This window comes from Nyctereutes procyonoides, unplaced genomic scaffold (assembly GCF_905146905.1).
Source record: "Nyctereutes procyonoides isolate TBG_1078 unplaced genomic scaffold, NYPRO_anot_genome, whole genome shotgun sequence".
NCBI lineage: Eukaryota > Metazoa > Chordata > Mammalia > Carnivora > Canidae > Nyctereutes > Nyctereutes procyonoides.
This window is the reverse complement of record NW_026575133.1, coordinates 63,769,416-63,780,002: the sequence shown is the minus strand read 5'-3', so window position 1 is coordinate 63,780,002 and position 10,587 is coordinate 63,769,416. Positions and strand designations below refer to the sequence as shown.

The following is a 10,587-nucleotide window of genomic DNA, read 5'->3' as shown; positions in this document are numbered from 1 at the left end:
TGGAAATATTCCAAAGAGACTCTTTATAGGATGATTTTTTCTGTTGGTAGTATTAAAGAGAACCCCTGGATTTGAAATATCTGGTTTCTTTTTCTTGACATTGTTGTCCCCAGCCTGGTCAACTGACTAATGAACAAAAAATGGGGACTGATCCTACTAGACTAGCATTGTCCAATAGACAGTAATTACTTGAATTCCAGAGGCGTTTTAAAAATGTAAATTACTGGACACTTCGGCGGCTCAGTGGGCGAGCATCTGCCTTTGCCTCAGGTTATGATCCTGGGGTCCTGGGATCCTGTCCTGCATCAGGCTCCCTGCAGGGAGCCTGCTTCTCCCTCTGCCTATGTCTCTGCCTCTCTCTCTCATGAATAAATAAATAAAAATCTTTAAAAAAAAATCAGATTACTGGAACTCACATAAAAACTTCCGAATCATCATCCCTGGACAGAGATCCTAGGAATTTGCATACACCAACAAGAAAACAGAGGAGTTTATGTCATGGATTATTCAGGAATTCTAATATACTTTTCAGGAGAGTTTACCTCAATCTGGAATAGCGATAGCATCTCTGGTCTCTTTCCAGTGCCTTACTTTATACTCTCTAACCTCTTGCTTAATTTTTTAATATACTTATTACTACCTGACTTGATACTCTATACTAACCTTTTCAGATTTTTTCCTTCCTTACTGTAAACCTGATGCAAGCAGGAACTTGACCTGTTTTCTTCTCTTTTCTCCTCCTCTACCTTCCTCTTTCCTCTCCTCTCTCTGAACTGAATGCATATACTGGGTCTGAAATGGAGTTGGAATTCATGTACCAGGGCTATTTTATTGCTACAATTATTTTATTATTATAAGACTGATATTAATGTTGTCTAAGTACTGAAAGTTGTTGCTTCTACAGAATGGAAAGTAGGCCTTAAAAATACTTTTCCATTTTTTATAAGTTTTGTACATTGAACATATAGTACTTTATAATTTTAAAATACATTTAAAGCATGCGTCAGTTAAAACCCATTTCATTTTAACATGCAATGTAGATTTCCATCTCTCATTGTCTTGTGCAGATATGCTATTATTGAATCAGATGAGCACCAGGTATATTCCAAAATTCTCTAAGAATACAATGGGAAAGAGAATCACAGATGGTTTTTCAATTCACCACAAGGGAACTAAACCAAACTTTGCAGATAATTAATGTAAGGTTTTATAGATAAAATAATTTTATGAAATTTTTTACTGCATTTAGAATGTGTAGTAAAAAATAAACTTCAGTTTTATTCATGAGGGCCACATTCTAAGAATAGGGTGACTTCTGGAAGCGAATATCTTTTTGTGTGGCTTTTTAGATCAATTCAAATGCAGCTCACATTTCCATCTCCTGTATTCACATTTCTACTCAATATTTAACTGATTATACCCAGACATAATTTCTAAAGGCACACTGCGAATAATGTTGCTGTTCTCATTCTCAATGCATGATTCACAGGGAGATAAGAGCATTGTTCTCTGCATTTGGGAACCTAGGTGGTTTGTCCAACTGTGCATAATGCATACTTTGCCACTTGGTAGAGAAATAAGATGTAGGCTATACTGGTTGCTGTTTTGAAATATGGCAATCACTACAATGATTATTTTTCTATAAAATTGGCAGTCAAATACAGAAATGACCATGTGCGTGCATGCATACATAATGCAAATGCCATTTAAAAGGTTCCATCACATTTTATAATTTTTTCAAATTAGCTGCTCAGAAGTGGTAATAAGACTGGTTGTTTTTAATCTTCAGAATATTAACTGTCAGAGACATTTAGAAAGTGATAATCCAATGCTAAGCAATTAAGCTGGGTTTTCTTAGCTAGTACTTTAAAATAACACAATATTTTCAGAAGGAAATGGATCTGAAATGAATTCTCTTTATCTTCATTCAGGAATCTGACCCTTGAAAGAATGAAGTCAGTGTAAGTAGTTCACATGGAGATGTAAGGGATTAAACCTAAAGCATATAGTTTGAAAGTAGAAGAAAAAAATATAAACATTTATGAACATCTAAATTTTGGTCTAGGGAGTATCGTCTGCATGAAAGGAAAACTGCTAGTTGGGGTATCCGTCAACTAGAATCCAGACTCCTCTTTTCTGTTAACTGGGTTTGTGACCTTAGGCAACCTAGCAAACCTTTTTGAATCTCCATTTATAACACAAAAATCTTGTAATTAGACTGAATTTATCAGGTAAAAATCAATTCACTCTCCTATACAATTTGCTCTTGTACCTTGAGGAATTAATTATATATTAAATATTTTTATTTGTTCAGCTGAGGCACCGTACCCATGTGGATTAAGTTTGGAATTCACGTCTGAACCTTTACTCAGCAGAGTTGTTAAACAGCACAAGAAAGCTCCATAAATTTACCTTCTTTTAGATATAATCAACCAATTTGGAAAGAGTGATAATAACAAATCTCTTCTCTCTTCAAAGAATTCAAGAGTGAGTAGGATCAGTAATAACTACTGCTGGGTGATCTGCCATTGCCTTTTAGAGCACAACCATCAAATACCTTGATCTTGCTAGATCTACTGAAAGTAAAATGGAATCAATAGTTTCTCATTTGACTTGGTTGTCAACTTTACAAATTCATCAGAATACTACTAACTTCTCTTTTCAATTGGCTCTGTAGAAGATGCTTTTCTGAAAGATGGCTTAATCATTAAAAGGCTGTAATTTGAATCTCCAAATTGAAATATAATGTTATGCATACAGTAGGCTTTCTTTGAGCTTAAGAACTTTTCTTTAAGTTATTACACACAAATGAATAAAATACACACCACTTAGTAACTATAAAGTGAAACCCAAGATACAAACATTTAGAACCAGAATTAAAGCTTTGCCAGCACCTCTGAAGCCTACCCCTTCAATGTGGCCTTCTCTAATGAAAACTCCACTTCCCACTGTTAGTCCTGTTGAGATAAACACACTTTTATTTTTCTTACAAGTTTCCTTCCAGGTTTGCATCCCTAAAACAAACTCTATAGACTCATTAATAAAATATCGGATTCTTTTTTTCTGCTTATTTTTCTCAACATTATTTAATGCATCTCATTTAAGTTACATGATGTCATGGTTTATTCTTTGTTTGGTTTTTGGTAGGCAATTCTTAGTTGATGGAATAGTTTTAATGCGTTCTATTATAGATGAACATATATGCTGTTCCAGCTTTGGGCTATTGTAAATAACGGTGCTATGAACACTTGTCTATGTTGTACACTTTACAGCTTGAACATCTATCCTTGTACTTATCTGCATTAGAATCTTAGGAATGGAATTGCTAGAAAAGGGATTGCTGATCTTGGGAGATCCACTTAATGAAGACATTTGAGACTGGAATTTTCTTTTGGGAGGATTTTACTGATTCATTTGCTTTATTTAATTTTTTTAAAATTTAAATTCAATTTGTCAACATATAGTATAACACCCAGTTCTCATCCCATCAAGTGCTTCCTTAGTGCCTGTCACCCAGTCACCCCATCACCCCACCCACCTCCCCTTCTACAACCCTTTGTTTCCTAGAGTCAGGAATCTCTCATGGTTTGTCTCCCTATCTAATTCTTCCCCACTCAGTTCTCCTCCTTTCCTTTATAATTCCTTTCACTCTTTCTTATATTCCATGTTGATTCATTTGCTTTAATGATTAAAGGACTATTTAGCTCTTCTGGTTCTTTCTGTATATGTTTGGAAAATTAAGATTTTCCTCAGAATTTGTCCTTTTATTTAAATTTTAAAAAGCACTAGTTTAAACTTGCTTTTATACATCCTCTTGCTATGTGTATGCTACATAAGAGGATGTGTAGCATCTTATGTTCCTCTTTTTCATTTATCATACTCCTTTTTGAGTTTTTTTTTATTTTGCTCCTCCCCCTTTTGATGCATCTCTCCAGTGCTTTGTCAATTTTTAAATTACTTTCCAAGGAGAGGTAAGTGCCTGGCTTTGTTGTTCCTTTCAAATTTATATTTCTCTATTTCATCGTGTTTTTCACATAGCTCCTTTTCTTAAACTTCTTTTGGTGTGGGAAGCCTGGGTGGCTCAGCAGTTGAGCATCTGCCTTCGGCTCAGGGCATGATCCCGGAGTGCCGGGACTGAGTTCCACATCAGGCTCCCTGCATGTAGTCTGTTTCTCTCTCTGCCTATGTCTCTGCCTCTCTCTGTGTGTGTGTCTCTCATGAATAAATAAATAAGATCTTAAAAAACAAAACAAAAAACAAAACTCGGTGTTATGGCTTTTCTTTGTAGTGTATTGACAGATGCCTAGTGTATTCATCATAATATTTGTTATTAGTATATGCATTTGAGACTGCGTTGGCTTCTTTTATTTTATTTATTTTATTTTTTAAGATTTTATTTATTTATTCATGAGAGACACACAGAGAGACAGAAGCAGAGACATAGGCAGAGGGAGAACCAGGGGGAGCCTGATGTGGGACTCGATCCCCAAACTCCAGGATAATGCCCTGAGCCATCCAGATGTCCCATGAGTTGGCTTCTTTTAAAGATATATATTTATTATATCTAGAGAGAGAAAGTAAGGGGGGGGGGCAAAGGGAGAGGGAGAAAATCATCAAGCCGACTCTGTTGAGTACAGAGCCTGATGTGGGACCTATCCCATGACTCTAACTGAAATCGAGTTGGCTACCCCACCAACTGAGCCATCCAGGTGCCCCTATGCTGGCTTTATAATGTGCTGACTCGGCTAAACTAAGTAATACTGCCCAGCATTCCTCTGTATATTTTCAGTTAGAGTGGACCACAAATGATTCTTGTACAAGATTCAGAGGGCGCTCTCATTTATGTGTGGAATTTAAAAACTTACAGAAACAGAACTGATTGGTGGTTGTTGGGGTGCAGGGGTGAAGGAAATGGGTGAAGGTGGATAATAGGTAAAGACTTCTGGTTATAAGACAAATAACTCCTGGAGAAGTAATGTATAGCATGCTGACTGTAGTTAGCAATACTGCATTGTGTGTTTCAAAGTTGCTAAGAGAATGGATCCTCATAGTTCTCACCACAGGAGAAAAATGTAACTCTGTGTGGTACCAGGGTTAACTAAGCTTACTTCAGTAAACATTTTACAATATATACATATCATGATGTTGAACATCTTAAACTAATACAAAGTTATGTGTCAATTATATCTCAATAATGAAAAACTCAAAACAGAACAAAAGTAGTAACAAAAAAGATTTGGAGGGCAGTTGTGAGGCAGTAGCTCATTTGGGAACTTACATATTCACATTTTGATTACTGATCTGATTTGCTTCTCTAAGGCTGGGCAGTGGCTGGATCTGAAATTCGCCCACTTTCTCCTGGTTACTCCTTCAGCTTCTTGGGTGCCTGAGTCAGGTGTTTGCATTTGTTTGTTAAAACCCCTGGTTTCTACAAGGCCACCTATGCAACCATGGCCAAAGACAGCAAGAGCTGATAGTTTCAGTATTGTCTCCTGGGCTTGTGAGTTCCAGCTGTTTTCACTGTCTTCCAGCTTCCATCCCTTTCCTTCTCAATTGCCTGCCCTAATGACAGTGCACTGTAACATCGAATGCAGAGACAGAGTCTTCCAGACCCAGCTTTACTAGCTTCTGTAATTCTATGAAGTCAAATCTTCATAATATTTCTCTTAATATATAGAGCCTGTGATTCTGTCCTGTTGGTTGATTTCTGACAGGTACAGAGAATATAGGTTTTTGTTCCTCCAAGTTTTTTTTTAACTAAAATATATTTGACATATAACATTGGGTAAATTTAAAGTATATAACATGTTAACTTGATATGTTTATATATTATAATTGCCATTGCAGTAATAATTAATATCTCTATCACACTGCATAATTATCTTTTTTAGTGGCTGAAATAATTAAGTTATGGTCTCTGCAAGTTTAATTATAATACAGTATTGTTGTCTATATTCACTGTAATGCGCATTAGCTCTCTAGGGCTTATTTACTATTCATTGCAAGTTGGTACCATTAAATAACATCTGTCTTATTCCCCTACCCCCATTCCCTGGTGGCCACCATTCTATTCTTTGTTTCTATGACTTCAATTTTTTTTTTATTCTACATATAACTGATATTGTACTGCATTTGTTTTTCTCCATATGACTTACCTCAAGTAGAATGATGCTCTCAAGGTTGTTGCCAGTGGCAGTATATCTATCCTTCTTTCTCACGACTGAATAATATTTCATTGTGTATATATGTGTGTGTATATAAAAAATGTGTATATGATATTGTGTGTGTGTGTGTGTGTGTATATATATATATTCATGTATTCTTTACCCATACTTCTATTATGGGCACTTAGGTTGTTTCCATATCCTGGCTATTGTGAGTGTTTACTCACAACTTTTAATATGCAAAATCATATCATCTGCAAATAGCAACAATTTTATTTTATTCTTTCCTATTTGGATGCCTTTTATTTCTTTGTCTTGCAAAATTGCTCTAGCTAGGATCTTTAGTACTATATTGAATAAGAGTCATGAGAGCAAACATCTTTGTCTTGTTCCTAATCTTAGAAAAAAAGCTTTCTATCTTTTTCCATTGAGTATATTATTAGCTTTGGGTTTGTCACATGTGGCCTTTATTATGTTGAGGTATTTTCCTTTTATACTCAATCTGTGGAGAGTTTTTTTTTTTCTTAACCATGAAAAGATGTATTTTGTCAAACGATTTTTTTTGCATCTATTGAAATGATCGTGTGCTTTCATTCTATTTATGTGATGTATTATATTTATTGATTTGCATATATTGAATCATCCTGGCATCCCAGGGATAAATCCCACATGGTCATAGTGTATAATTCTTTTAATGTCTTCTTGAATTTGGTTTGCTAATATTTTGTTGAATTTTCACATCTGTATTCATCATGGATATTGGTCTGTAGTTTTCTTTTTCTCTCTCTCTCTCTTTTTTTTTTTTTGTAGTTTTCTTATACTGTCTTTATGTAGCTTTGGTTTCAGGGTAATGCTGCCACCCACCAGTTTTGTATCTTATGTTTTGTTATATATTTAGTTTTGATTGTAACTTTGATTCATGACTTTTCTACATATTTTTAATTTCTAAACATAAAGATGCTATTTTGTAACTGATTTCCTATTTACAATGTCAGAAAACATGATCTATATGATTTAAACTTCAAAAAATTGTTTGTTATGGCTACTATATGATGAATAGTTCCCTGAGTGTTTGAGAATAATATATGCTCTACAGTGGTTTGTTACACTGTTGTATATATGTCCACTACATCAAAAATTTAATCATGTTTAATATTCTATATTTTCTTGATTTTTCTATCTGCTTGTTTGTCAACTGTGGAGGTAGTTTTTTCCTAAACTTCCCACTTTGTGTATTTGTATATATCTACTTATGTTCTAAAATTTTTGCTTTGTGTATCTTAACATATCTCAATGACATTTTATTAATACATTTTTGCATCATTCTTCCATGGTGTAGCCACCTACCATCCCTTTTGATCAAACCTCTTTCCTGAAAAATTTTTTAGATTTTATTTATTTATTTATGAGAGAAGAAGAGAGACAGTGAGAGAGAGAGAGAGAGAGAGAGAGAGAGAGAGAAGACTAGCGGACTTTGCACTGAGTGCTAAACCCAATGAGAGGCTCGATCTCAGAACCACAAGATCGGGACCTGAGCTGAAAGCATGACTGATTGAGCCATGTAGGTGCTCCTCTACTGTCACTCTGAATATTACTTTTATATTTTTCAGTGATCTCAGTATCCATGTAGATCTCCCTTCTAATATCTTCACCATTCTTGGTACCCTCTGTCAGTGGTCTTGTCTTCCTATCTTTCCTCAGGGAACTCCTTTGTCTTAATTACTGGGAATAATTCTTCTACAATATCAAAAGCAAAAAACTCTATTTTTTGGAGGGGAGGGACCATCCGCATCCCCACCATCTTTCCAGGTCACTTCCTCTAATATCCCTAATCCAATAATCTCTTATTTCATCTTTCCATCTCAATTTCACTTTTCCTTAAACCAATTTGGTCCTGATTCTGCTTCTTACATAACTTATATTCATGTTAAATCATTCTAAGCACTATTTGCTATTTGTGCCATATTCTCTTGTCCTCTACCTTTATCTTAATTGCTTGGGTTAATATAACCTTAGTTAAATCCAAGTCTCTTTCTTCTCCATGCCTGAATGTACTCACCTAAGTATGGTTGTAGAAAAATAACAAAACTATGGTGACTGGTCTTCATTTAAATCTGTAATTAATAACCTCAGATGGGCTCTTTTAATTGCAGTGAAACCCTACATTTGTCTATATTATTCTCTCTCTCCTGGACAACTTTTTCATGCTTCACTTCTTTTTGGACCTCCACTTTCTCCTCCATATTCATTGTTAGTTAACAATTTTGTTTCCCATTTCACTGTGGAATTAAAACACTTAAAACTGAAAAAAAAAAGAAAAACTTAAAACTGAATGTCCAGGGATCCCTGGATGGCTCAGCGGTTTAGTGCCTGCCTTCCACGCAGGGCGTGGTCCTGGAGTCCTGGGATCCAGTCCCACATCAGGCTCCCTGTATGGAGCCTGCTTCTCTCTCTGCCTATGTCTCTGCCTCTCTCTCTCTCTTTCTCTCTCTCTCTGTCTCTCATGAATAAATAAATAAAATCTTAAAATCTGAATGTCCATAATAAATAGAGTCATTATAAAGCAGACATCCGGGATCCCTGGGTGGCTTAGTGGTTTAGCGCCTGCCTTTGGCTCAGGGCAAGATCCTGGAGACCAGGATCGAGTCCCACGTCGGGCTCCCGGTGCATGGAGCCTGCTTCTCCCTCTGCCTATGTCTCTGCCTCTCTGTGTGTGTGTGTGTGTGTCTGACTATCATAAGTAAATAACAATTAAAAAAAAAAAACTTAAAGCAGACATCCCAACTCTCATATTATTTCTCTTTAATTGCACTTGCCTCACCCAAACCCAATGGCGGTTAAATCTAACACTCTGAAGACTCCATACTAGTGCCATAGTAGATTAATGTAAGTAGAAAAACAAAGATCCATGCTGACTCCTGTCATTCTAAATGTGTGACCACATGCCCATTTCTAGCAGGATCTCTGCTGATGCCCTTAGTGCTTTAGTCTGTTTTCTCTTACTATCCTATACTCTGAGCTACTTATTTCATATATCTTTGTCCTCAAATCTCTCATATGCTCTACTTTTCCTCAATCTCAATAACCCTGCTTTTTATTTCATGAAACAAATAATCAGAAGAAAACTTTGTTTTCTTTCTTTCTTTTTTAATATGGAACACTTCACAAATTTGCATGCCATCCTTGTGCAGGGGCCATGCTAATCTTCTCTGTATCTTTCCAATTTTAGTATATGTGTTGCCGAAGTGAGCACGAAACCTTTGTTTCCTGCCCCCAAGTATGCCATTCCTTTCACTTAAGGTCAGAAACTCCCATCTCCTCATTTTATTTATTTATTTATTTATTTATTTATTTATTTATTTATTTATTTATTTATTTTTTATTTTTTTTTATCACTTAAGAGCTCTACTGTTGCAATTATCCTTGCTGTGCTGTGAAATATCAATATTTCACATTCTATTGGATTATTACAGTAAGCAACAAATATGTGGCCTCACTCTAACAATTATTTATTGGTTGTTCTTTCATTTATAGCAAACTCTCAAAGTCTAATTTACATTTTCCTCTCCCTTCCTCCTTCTTTCCTGAGTATACTCTAGGCAAGGCTTTTTACTCCTAGTTTCCCATTGACATGTTCTTTTTTAATATTAAGGTCACATGTCCACTGTATTGCCAGATTTGATGTTCCTTCTTCCATTTGTTTCTTGATCAACCTCTAAGCAAAATTCAGGTTAGCTTATACCATTCTTTTCAAAAGTTTTCTTATTTTGCTTTCCCCCCTCTTTCCTTTTAAGGCTTAACGTGATTCTAATTTTTCTCCTTTCTCATATAAGGATAAATACAAGTTGAAAAAAATAATTTTCTTTAACAAAAAAAAAAGGAAAGAGACTTCCCCACTTCATGCTTTTCTAAGCACATTATTTATAAAACAAAAACAAAAACATCTAACTGTAAATTCTTTATTTCTTTGAAATGCATGTAAATCTTTTTAGTGGCTCTTGCCAGTTTTAAGAATCAGGAATATCTTACTCAATAAGCAGAGAACTGTCTCTTAGAAATACTGAATATTAAATATTTCCCAGTTTCTGTGGGAGGGTAAGACCCTAACTTCAGTGGGTGCTTTGCACCAAGTTGCAAAACTACCTCCTAAAAGATTTGAGAAACCTCTTTTTCCATTGGATAGAGCCACTTAGGTAACACAGATGATCACCCCAATTATCGAGTAAATCTAAAAGGAACTATGTACAATAAATGGTACTATTAAGTACTCTTACTTGAGGGCTAGTTATTGTTTATCCTACATGTATATAATAGTCTGTATCTACTTAGCTATATAATAGGGTAAGATTTCTTTGTCTTTATGATCTTCTAGTGGACTGCCTGTGATACAAATCACATTCTCGTATTTAATGTTTATTCAATA

General features: G+C 35.3%; 1 non-coding gene across 1 annotated transcript; it reads right to left on the bottom strand.

The window, feature by feature from the left end:
* Positions 1-9,310: 9,310 nt before the first annotated feature.
* Positions 9,311-9,417, bottom strand: LOC129494005 (U6 spliceosomal RNA). The gene has a single exon (XR_008661267.1). It is a non-coding gene; the product is annotated as a U6 spliceosomal RNA (small nuclear RNA).
* Positions 9,418-10,587: the final 1,170 nt, after the last annotated feature.